Genomic DNA, 11,373 nt, shown 5'->3' with positions numbered 1-11,373 from the left:
TTGTTACACAAGGTACTCACAGAGATCAAAGGAACAGATTATAAGAAAATAAACTCCTATGGGGTGGATGCTGCTACATATTTTCGAAATTGAAAATGTTTTGGTCATAAGAAAGAAATTAGATACAAATGATGTAGTAAGCAGCATATGGATCACTGGATAAGATGAAAGAACAGCTTTGTTCCTAAGCTGATTCATGGACTGAAACAAAAGCAGCTGCATATAGTATGTAAAAGAAATTGATCACGCATGATCATTGATCTTGGAGTTGTATAAAAGACAATCCAATACAGTCTATATATTGGAAATTCCTTGTGATTATACTAAACCTAAAAGAGGTTAATAGACTGATACAGAACGTATCTATAGGCGTCCGGTTCTTCGACTAAAGACGTCCAGCCCTTAAGCTAAAAGGCATCCGGCTTTCAGATAAAAGGGGCCCCTTCTGCTAAAAGGCGTTCGGCTCTTATCCTTTGATCACGGGCTAGTAGAAAAGATCAACCATCAGGTTGCAATCCGACAATCAGATCCCTTAAGGATCCGGCATAGCAGAATAGTTTTCTGCTGCTGTATGACCAACTCCCACAAATTTTTGTCGTGAGAACAAAGAGGAGATGTTTAATCTATCCTTACCTGTCGGATATAAAGTATTGTAGTCCATAAGCTCGTGAAAGCCGAAGTCCATGACCTAATAATGTATACTTGGCGTGTGATATGATCCACAGCAACTGAGGTCATGAGACGCCATCATCATCATTAAGATAGGAATGCAAAGAATAATCAATACGGCATTAGCTAAGGCAAAGAAATCGATGTCCACATACATGAGAGTGTTCGGCCACAGAGCCATAATGAGAGATTATAAAACTCACATCAATGATCATTGATCTTGAACACTCATGAGACAAGTAGTGGACACGTATGGACCAGGTCTATGACCCGAACATAGATCGACCAGATGGATACATGGTCGATGGTAATTATAATGGCCAAAGTAAAGAGCAGTTGATAGTAGACAATCACGTCTAAGACTATGGACACATGCAAACACAATTTGAAAAGACCCAATAGTGATCCCCGAGAACAATATGGTTCACATTGTTTAGCACACATGTTTTACCGGGACACTTAATGTCAAAAGACATGAGAGATGACCTGAGAGGTCGAAGTGGTCTAGATACGGCTTAGTAATGAACTTGGCCGATTCCTCCCTTCCTACATATACAGGAAAGATCACGCACCAGATGCGTAGAATGTAGAAACCTACACTGAGGTTCACATCAGGGGGAGTAGTGCGTGTTGTACTCTTTTTCCTTCATCATGGTTTTGTCCCACTGGGTTTTCCTGATAAGGTTTTAATGAGGCAACATGAAACGTACTACAAATCATGTATGGTTATGGCATCTAAGAGGGAGTGTTATAAATCATGGAGTGGATTGCCATTAACCAGGTCTGGTCCAAGACCGGCCCAATACCTAGAAGATGGAGGGACGGTCGAAGCCTAGAGAGAGGAGAGAGAGAGAGTCGATTTCAGGAGAGAGAAAGGCGGCCACAAAGCTTAGAGAAAATGAAACTATTTCCTTTTCCTAGTAGATGTAATCTTTCCATTATTATGTATTAGTAGTTTTCCTAATCCTAGTGAGTTTAGGTTTTGGATACTTTCCATTTATCTTCATCTTGTAATCCTTATATATAGGAACCTCCTTGATCATTAATAAGAACACAGAAATATTCAGTCTCTAAACTCTCTATTTACAACAGTTTTAGATTTTTTTCTTGTTCCACAAAAATAGATTTTCTATATTGTTAAAGTTCTTTTTTATACTTTTGAGGAACATTAATTGAGAATATTTGAATTGATTAAATTTCATTGGTGGAAAGTGTATAATAAAGTAAAAAATAAATTAAATTATAAACATTTATTAAATTCTTAATAAGCGTGCATACTATAGAAAATCTTACTTTCAGAAACATATGGAATATAAGACATGTCACCAATTTGAGTAGTCATGTCATATTTGTTTTGCGAAATTGATTGTATAAATGACATGTGGCAAAATCACTTCGCAAATATAGTTTAGGGGATATCTGTAACTATACACATGGTGATTTATATATGTATGGATGTTGAGTCGTCCAAACCTTAATACTTACTAGAAACCTTAATACTTATTAGGTTAACACTAGCACCTTGCACGGGATAAATATTATATATATAAATTATTTTATGTATTATATGTTTTATATTATAAAATAATAAATATATATTGAATAATTAAAAGGTTAGTAACTATTATACATTAATTAATTTTTTATATAATTAAAAAATAAATTTTATTAATCCAAACAATAATTTTTATATTTGATAGGATATATAATTAAATGTAAATAATATTAACATATATAGTATATTTTTAATATAAGTCTCTATTAAATGATGTTTTCTATTCATATGATTTTTTGATCATTTGTATCTTTGATAGCAAAAAATTTAAATAACTGATAACAAAATTTTCATTTAGGAATTAATAGTTTTAATAAATTATAACTTACAATTTTTTAAACAATTAAGTTGTCAGTATTTGTTCAAAGCTTTTATCAAAAAAAAAATTATTCAAAGTAAATTTCAAAATAAAAATGTTTATTTATTTTATATGTTATATAGTTTAATTTAAAACGATATATATATTGTTTAATCTTAATAATGATTAAATGAGACTTTCTACTATATTATTTTATAATCATTTGTATCTTATCATAACAAAATTTTTATACCGTTGATCATAAAATTTGAATACGAGACTTTTAAAGGTTTTAATAATATATAGTCATTTTAAAAAATTCAAATATAACATATACAGAAAAATCTAAATTTTTATTATATGGTTAATGTGGTTTCTTAATTTATTTTAATAGTTTAAAATTGAACAAATATGATATAAGATACACTAATTTGTATCAAATGTTTATTATTCAAAATCATTAATTGTCATATACACTTTAGCCACATTAGGTAATTTCGTAACTTTTATTTAAGGAGATAATAAAGAACATAAATAATGAATGTATTGTTAGTTTAATAAAATATATGATGACACGTGCCTACAAAAATATCGTAACTCTTCTCAATAAATATAGAAGGGATAAGTAACGGGTATTAAATGAGACTATTCAATGTTCTATCTTTTGTTTTTTTTCTTTTTGTAATTTTGTCAAAAGTCAACATGTTCTTCCTCTGCCAATTCAAGTTTTGAATCCTAGTAATCGAATTTAGGGATCTTTAATCAAACAATAAATAGTGTTTAGGGATCCAAAGGTTTCGTTTATTGAAGTGTTTAAGCTGAATGCCGAAAGGGGGAAATACAAAGAAAGTGAACTAGTCATCAGAATGACTATCTCGTCGTCAATATCAGTTTCTCTCTCGGTATTCTCTATGTTCTTCCTGTCCTTCTCTCACTCCCTTTTTATAGACTCATCTCCGTGTCGACTCCATCTTTTCTCATCATTACTTCTCTAGTTCAAAACAGTGTTCAGAGGAGTTGCTGACAGCTACGTTCGGCGTCGTAGTAAGGTGCAACGTCTCTCTCTTTTCTGACACTCGGTTGCGTGTGTTAGGTCGACGGTGGGTACTCTCCATTAGTTGGGCTTTTGTTGGGTCGTCTTTCTTTTTTTACGTCCGTTATTTTACTGAAATAAGTCAATTATTGGCCCTTGATGATAATCTGGGCTCATATCCAATAATGAAGTTAGTTGTTGTTGAAACTAGTAAGAAAGAAGTAAGAATCTGAAATATTCTACAAGTTCATTCAGATTGAAAACACCGAAAATATTGATTTGATGGTGTACATTTCGGTACGCTATTACTGAAGGTGATTGGTTAGGTTGTCTTTATACATTTAATTTGTGTATTCAACCATTAAATTAATAATAAGGATTTATTTAGGTTTTAAAGATACTAGATCGTTTTTCCGCGCTACGCGCGGATATATACTTTTAAATTTATTTACCTATATCATATTTTATCATATGTAAATTATCATCTTAATTTTAGAATAATTGTGTTTATTTGATCATTTACAATTTACTATTGCCGTGAGAAAAATCTAATCTTTTTCTTTCATAAAAAAAAAAATTCGTTCTCTCTTCCATTATCCATTGTTATGCTTCTTCTCTCATTCCGGTTACTCCCTTAGATCTGGAGTTGGATCTTTAATTTTGGTTTTTTATCCTATTTTTCCAGCTGAGACCATCTGGTTTTCTTCCTGTTCTTATTTTTGTGTAACTTAATCAAGTTTTGATTTTGTCTTTTCAGGAGATTAATGAGATTAGTGATGATCTCAATGCAATGTTAATCGATATTCTTTGCTTGATATAGCTAGTTAAAGCGGGTTGGGTTTTCTTACCCTCCAGATCTGATTTTATCTTTGAAACCCTGTGATGTTTTGTTTGTGTTGCATGTCGTCTCTGAGCTTTCTTTGGCTCACTATTGGTTTCGATCTTCGACCTTCTCGATCTTTTGAGCAAGTTTGAACTCGATTGTGAGTTGTTTCGCTCCTTTTCATTACCCTTAAGATTTGATCAAAATCTCTTTTCCATCAAGCTTCACATAGTGTTTCGAGTTCTCTTCTCTGTCTCTGCCATTCCGGTTGACGACTAATGAATTTAATTTTTTTGTTTCCTGGTGTATGAAGCTTTGGTCTTTATATTGCATGTGATATTCTATATAGCAGGAGATGCAAGCCAGAGGTCCTATTCTGGAGTCCTCGCCTTGTCTTTGTCCAAAGGAGGTCTATTGCAGTCAACATGCATTGTTTTGGTCTTGGTTTCTTAATTATGATCTGATCCTTGTTTATTCTAATTTAGATTGGGAAAGTTAAAAATTGTGTTATCTCTTTGTTGATCTTTGTCTCCCATATGTGAGATGTTGTTTCCAGGGGCCTTTGGTTTGGTTCGACGGACTGTTCTTGTTGGAATTATGGTAATCGTCGGTCTTTGTATCTTCATTGATTGTAATGAAAATAGTGTTTAAAAAATATTTACAACTTACTATTTTGACTTTTATGGTAATTTTTTGATATATATGACTTTTAAGATTTTATATGCTGTTGCACCGAGCTATTTTAATGTCAAATAAGTTCCAATTACAGTATATGAAATGAAAGGTGTAACTTGAAATTAAGTTTGAGTTACTTTTTTTGTGAAATGTTTTGCAAACTTTGCTTCTATATAAGATTTGAAACATTTTAAGGAACAAAATTTCATATAAGTAAAACACATCAGAACAAAAAATATTTGTTCAATAATGGCCTTAAATTTATTAATATTGTTTTATGTAAATTTTTAGTAACGATTATTGTTGAAGGTTTTAGAACTGAAACCATTTAAGATTTGTCTGACATTGCATTATTAAATAGTGAAAATATTAATTTACAAAATAAAATTAAGGGTAATTATTCTAAATAGACCATTTTCAAGTTTTGATCACAAAAATAGAGCACAAAGAGGAAAATGACCAAAATATTTCATTTAATAGATAAAATGACCCTAATACCCTAGATATATAAAAAAATAAAAAAAAATAAATAATAAATAATAAATAATAATTTAAAAATAATAACTATGTATTTATAACTAAGTTTAAATATATTTTATTAAAAAGTGTGAAAATTCTAAAACATGTATTATTTTGAAACGGATGGAGTATTTATTATTCCTCTATTTCATGAGTAGCTAATTTGAGAAAGATCGTTTTTTGTTTCAAAATATAATTAGTTTGAACATTTTAATGCTCTTTGTTGAATATTGTGTGACCAATTAAATTATTTATGTTTTTTTATAATTGGTTAAACTTATGAGTATTAAATAATATTTTTAAAAGGTAACAGTTTCTAAACCAAACCAATCCAAGACACATCAACTTTTTTTCTTCTTAAACAGTTAATCTTAGATTTACATTCCAACACTAAAAATAAACAGAAGTAGTAGACCCACACTAAAAAATATTCACTAAGTAATTTTGTTGAATAATATTGTTGTTACAAAAAAAATTCACTAAGTAATGAAAAAATAATATGGTTGGTTGCTTAAATAACACACACTTTATTATTGGCATGTGATTCAGCCTTAATTCCCTGTCGCTCACTCTTTATTAACATCACGCAAAATTAAAAAAAAAAGAGGCAAAATTTTTAAAAAAGGCTAGAGACGATGCAAACGAAGCCCATCCCACTCCAAATTAAACGAAAACGTGAAGCGTAGAACCGACTTAAGCCTGTCTGACGTGTCAAAATAAAATGTTTGGACTCTCGTTCTTATCCAAGAGAAACCGTTCTGATTGGAAATTTTTTGTGCCTACGTGGATACTCTAAGAGGAGCTTATATCCCACTTTTAGTATATTATTATTATTATTATTATATATATATATAGATAAAAATAGCTGTAAGAAACTTATTTTGTAAAGCAATATTTAAGCTGTACAAAATATAACGGTAACTATAATATATCTTTTAATTCTTACAATTACATCAGATACATAATACATATACTTCAGGAAATCATAAAGACTAAATTCTATAATAAAATTTCTAAGGTCTACATTAATTAACAGACTCGTGTTAATATGCATGTGTTGCTAATGTGAAATTTAGGTATGGGCATGATTGATTTAAACATTGCGATTATAGTTGTGAATGAATGAGTTTACATATACATATATTTGCCGTTTTAAGCATTACTAAACGATTTGACAAAAAAAGAAGCATTACTAAACGATGTGTTACATGGACAACAGTTAGAAACATATGTGTCAGTTAGTAATAACGATTTAATAATAAATTAATAATATTCAACACATTATATAATTATAGAAATAACAAATTCATATTATTATAATAGTTATTGATTTAATATAATTAATAATATTATTATATTGATTTTTAAGATGTAAGTTAAAACTTTTTAATGAATAATTTGGTTTTTTATGAAGACGAATATTATTTTTCAAAAATATTCCATTTGCTGTCTATATATGTAGATATATAAATATTAGTACATAAATAAAATTTTATGGAAATTATAATATAATTTTCTTATAAATATAATTATGATATTGGTTGGTTAGTGAATATCTATTATAAAATAAAAATTACATTCATATAGTTATTATTGTTATATATAATTATATAAGGTAATGATAACGGTGGTGATGGGTGCGTCTCATGTAAAGATGTCAATATAGAACGTAAACCGCAGGTTATGTCCAAATAACCCAGTAGCGGAGTGGATCTAGACATACATATATATATATATATATATATATATATATATATATATATATATATATATATATAGCAATTCGCAGCGGACTGAACCACATGAACAAAAATAAAATCGAGTCTGTTACGGGTTGGACTATTTAGGCGCGAGTTGACCTGCTTAATGTTTCTAAAATTAAACCGGGCCTCGTGGTCTGGTGGTAAAGGAACCTCGGCTGAGGTGCCCGCCATCATGACTTCGACCCCCGGCCACAGCGGATTTAACATCCCTTCCGCTGGGGCGCTGGACCCCCTACGGGGGGATAGTTGGGACTGTGGCTGCCCAGATACCAGAGTTATCAAAAAAAAAAAATGTTTCTAAAATTATTGAGTTTTGATAGAATATAACAACTATGAATTACTTGAAACAAATATGTTTTATAAATACTTTATTATCTATGATAAAAAAATTGAACCATTTAAAATACAAATGAATAAAAACAAGAATAAACAAGACATTTAAAGAAAACCGTATATCATATCTGCACAGCATAAACTAGGTTTTATGTTTCTCTTAGTAACTTTATAATCTAACTATTATAGCCAACACAAAAAATGAATCTATATCAATATTTTAACCTTCACTTTCTTTGTATCATCTCATGCTTATGAATTATCTTTAACTTTTGTATTTCAGTTCAGTTCATTATATGTTTGTTATTCTCAATATTCTTAATTTTTTGACACCAGTGTCAACTGATAATTGAAAACAAATATATTATATGTAAATAATTCAAATGATAAGAATATTGTAAAAAAAAAAAAAAAAAAAAAAAATATCTGCTATAGTCTCACGTTCTTCTATAATTCTTTTATGGGCTTATTTTCCCAATAACCAAATTCATAATACAAAATTAGGTAGATGACATTGATGTTGACATAACGAAGAAACTATCATGCTATAATTTATCCGGTTATATTTTTTTAATTTACAAGTGACCGGTAAAAATAGAAGAAAGAGATAACGTCAACGTTTTAAGGTGTGGACACCTTAATAGATAATTGTTCAGAATGTGAGATATGAAAGACATCCACGTAACTTATGTTTATTGCCACATACAATTTTAAATTAGATTAGTGATGTTGTTCTATGACATAAATAAATGAATTAATAGTGTAAAAACTGAAATGAATTTAGTGCATAATAAAAAATAAAAAGATGGTTCCATTTCATATGAGAAATAGTATATGACTTTAACCCAATCTAACCCAACACACTACTCCTAAATGTTAAACTCATACCTAACTTTTGAATACTAAACTCTAAACTGTTATCAATAAACCCAAACCCCAATCCTCACCTTCCAAATACTAAACCTTAAATCATAATCACTAAACCCTAAACCCTAAACCCAAGTATAGACCCTAAACCCGCATAGAGTGGAACAAAAAATATAGTATAGCACATAATGGTAAACAAAATAGAACACTATTTATTAATCGCCAAATGGAACGATACATGATATGATAGGGTCACTAAACCCAAATCTCAACCTCCACCTTCCAAATACTAAACTCTAAATCTTAATCACTAAACCCTAAATGAATAAACTAACATTTAAGTTTCATATTATCCGGTTATACCTTCCACATAGGGAAGTTGCCGGTACAAAAGAAGAAAGAAATGACACAAAGAAAGAAGAAAAACACACCACTGATTAATAAAGCTAAACCTTAATTAAGGAAGCATAAACTCAAATAGAATGTATATAATATGGTTTACTAAACCCAAATATCTACTTACTAAATCTAAACCCTATGCATGAACCTATAAACCCAAATACAATCAATAAATTATTTCCCAATATTGGACATTTGAAGGCACATTTACTTGGTTAGCATGTTACATATCTTATATTCCACATAGTCTAAGTAGTATAGTACACGAATGTTTTAAATAATCAAAAAATTTCAGTGGTGTATCCATAGTATGGAATGCAAATAGTAAATTCTCTCCACCCGCAAAAATACAACAATACAAAACGCACCATTAATTATTAAAGCTAAACCCTAATTAAGGAAGCATAAAACCAAATAGTATATATATAATATGGTTTACTATACCCAAGACATAAACCTATAAACCCAAATACAATCTATAAAAAAAATTCCAATATTGGACACTTGAAGGCATATTTGTAATATTAAATCCTAAACTGCTATCACTAAACCCAAACCTTAACCCCACACATTCCAAATACTAAACTTTAAACTCTAATCAATAAATCATAAACTCAAGTATAGACCCTAAACTCAAATAGAATGGAATAAAATAAATAGTATAATACATATTGGTGAAATGAAACGTCAAATGAAACGATACATGTTCACTAAACCCAAATCCCAACCCCGCTCTTCTAAATACTAAACCCTAAATCCTAATCACTAAACCCTAGACCTTAAACCCAAGTATAAACCATAAACTCAAATATAAACCATAAACCCTAAGCTCTAAACCCAAATCTCAAAATCTATTACTGGCCTCAAACTCACCCCTATTACTCTAAATACTAAACTCTAATCACTAATTACTAAACCCTAAACTAAAATATAAACTCTAAATCCAAATATCATAATCTAAAATAATACATAATATTATGAAATATTAATTTATACTATATAAATATTATTTATAGTGAAGAAATGTAGTACACTACACTAATATAAGAGTTTATTTGTCATCTATCCAAAATTGGTTTTAATCATTACACTTAAACCAATATAGTATGAATTTGATATTACAATCAATTACACAAAATAACATAGAAGAAATTATCAAATTTGTAAATATGAAGATGATTACATTTTTAAGGGATTGTTTAGATATATATCCCAAATAGTATAGTAACTTTACATAAATAACTACACTAAAGAATATATACTATACTATTCATTTCACGAATATAGTATAGACGATAAGTTCATCTTCTTAATTCTTCTTTTGTCAAACATGCTGATACACCTTCACTTTGTTCACCATCGTTATTCTTCGCTACCATATAGAGATCATCTTCATCTTTTCTCTTTTTTTCCGACACGGCGACGCTTTTACCGGTCCACCGTCGTTATTCTTCACCATTGGATCACTAAAACAAAAAAAAGAAACGAAAACAAAGTATGAAAACAAAAGCATGTGAGAATCAATGATTTAAGAGAAAGAAAATGAAAGAGTTGTTATGTCTGCTCACCGTATACGCCTTCATCGCTGTTCTTTGTTCTTCTCATGAGAAGAAATTCAGTTCAAGAAGATGTGTGCGTAATGAAAGACCACGTTTCTCTTCATCTTCCTAAAAGCTATCTAATTATCTTGAGAGGTGAGAGTGAATACAACGTGGCCACATATTTTACTTGTTACATTAATTAATTATTTATTTAATTTTTTTTTGGTAGTAGATTTCACCGGTTGAATATGGAGGCAATATGGGAATAATGTATATTATGTACAAGGTATATCGATAAATGAGAGCTTTTAGATAGTGGGTGAATTATAATTTGTTTGAAGGTTTTTTTTTAAACACTGATTTATTATGATATTACAATTATGATATGAGAAATATTACATAGACGATTTGACAACCGACAATATTATCTGCCTTACGAGGATCTACGCCTAACTGCATCAGAATTTGTTTGAAGGTTATATAGCCCAATTCCCCTTCTTTTATTCGCTCTCTAGTTTCTCGTTGTTTTTTTTGAAAAATGAATGTTTTTCAATCTAGTGCATATCATTACAGAAGAAAAACTTCATGACTTGTGTTTTCATAAAAATCACATTCATTCTAAAATGACATTTATAGCATAAAAAACTATATACATATTTTAACCATCATGAATCCGCGGGTTGGCCGCAAAATAACTTAGCTGTATAGAGCGGGTTTTGAAATTGTTAACCCGTAGCTGGTTCAACACAGCTGTCGCAATTTGCGATATATAATTTGTCATCTAAGTTCTTGGGTTGAAGTTTAAGCAGAGTATTATCTGTTGAGATGAAGATCAAGAAGTGAAGAGATTAAGCTGCCAGACTTGAGAATTAAGCTGCCAGACTTGAGAATTAAGCTG

The sequence above is a fragment of the Brassica oleracea genome, chromosome C2, assembly GCF_000695525.1.
Source record: "Brassica oleracea var. oleracea cultivar TO1000 chromosome C2, BOL, whole genome shotgun sequence".
Taxonomy (NCBI): Eukaryota; Viridiplantae; Streptophyta; class Magnoliopsida; order Brassicales; family Brassicaceae; genus Brassica; species Brassica oleracea.
Note: the sequence above shows the minus strand (reverse complement) of the source record.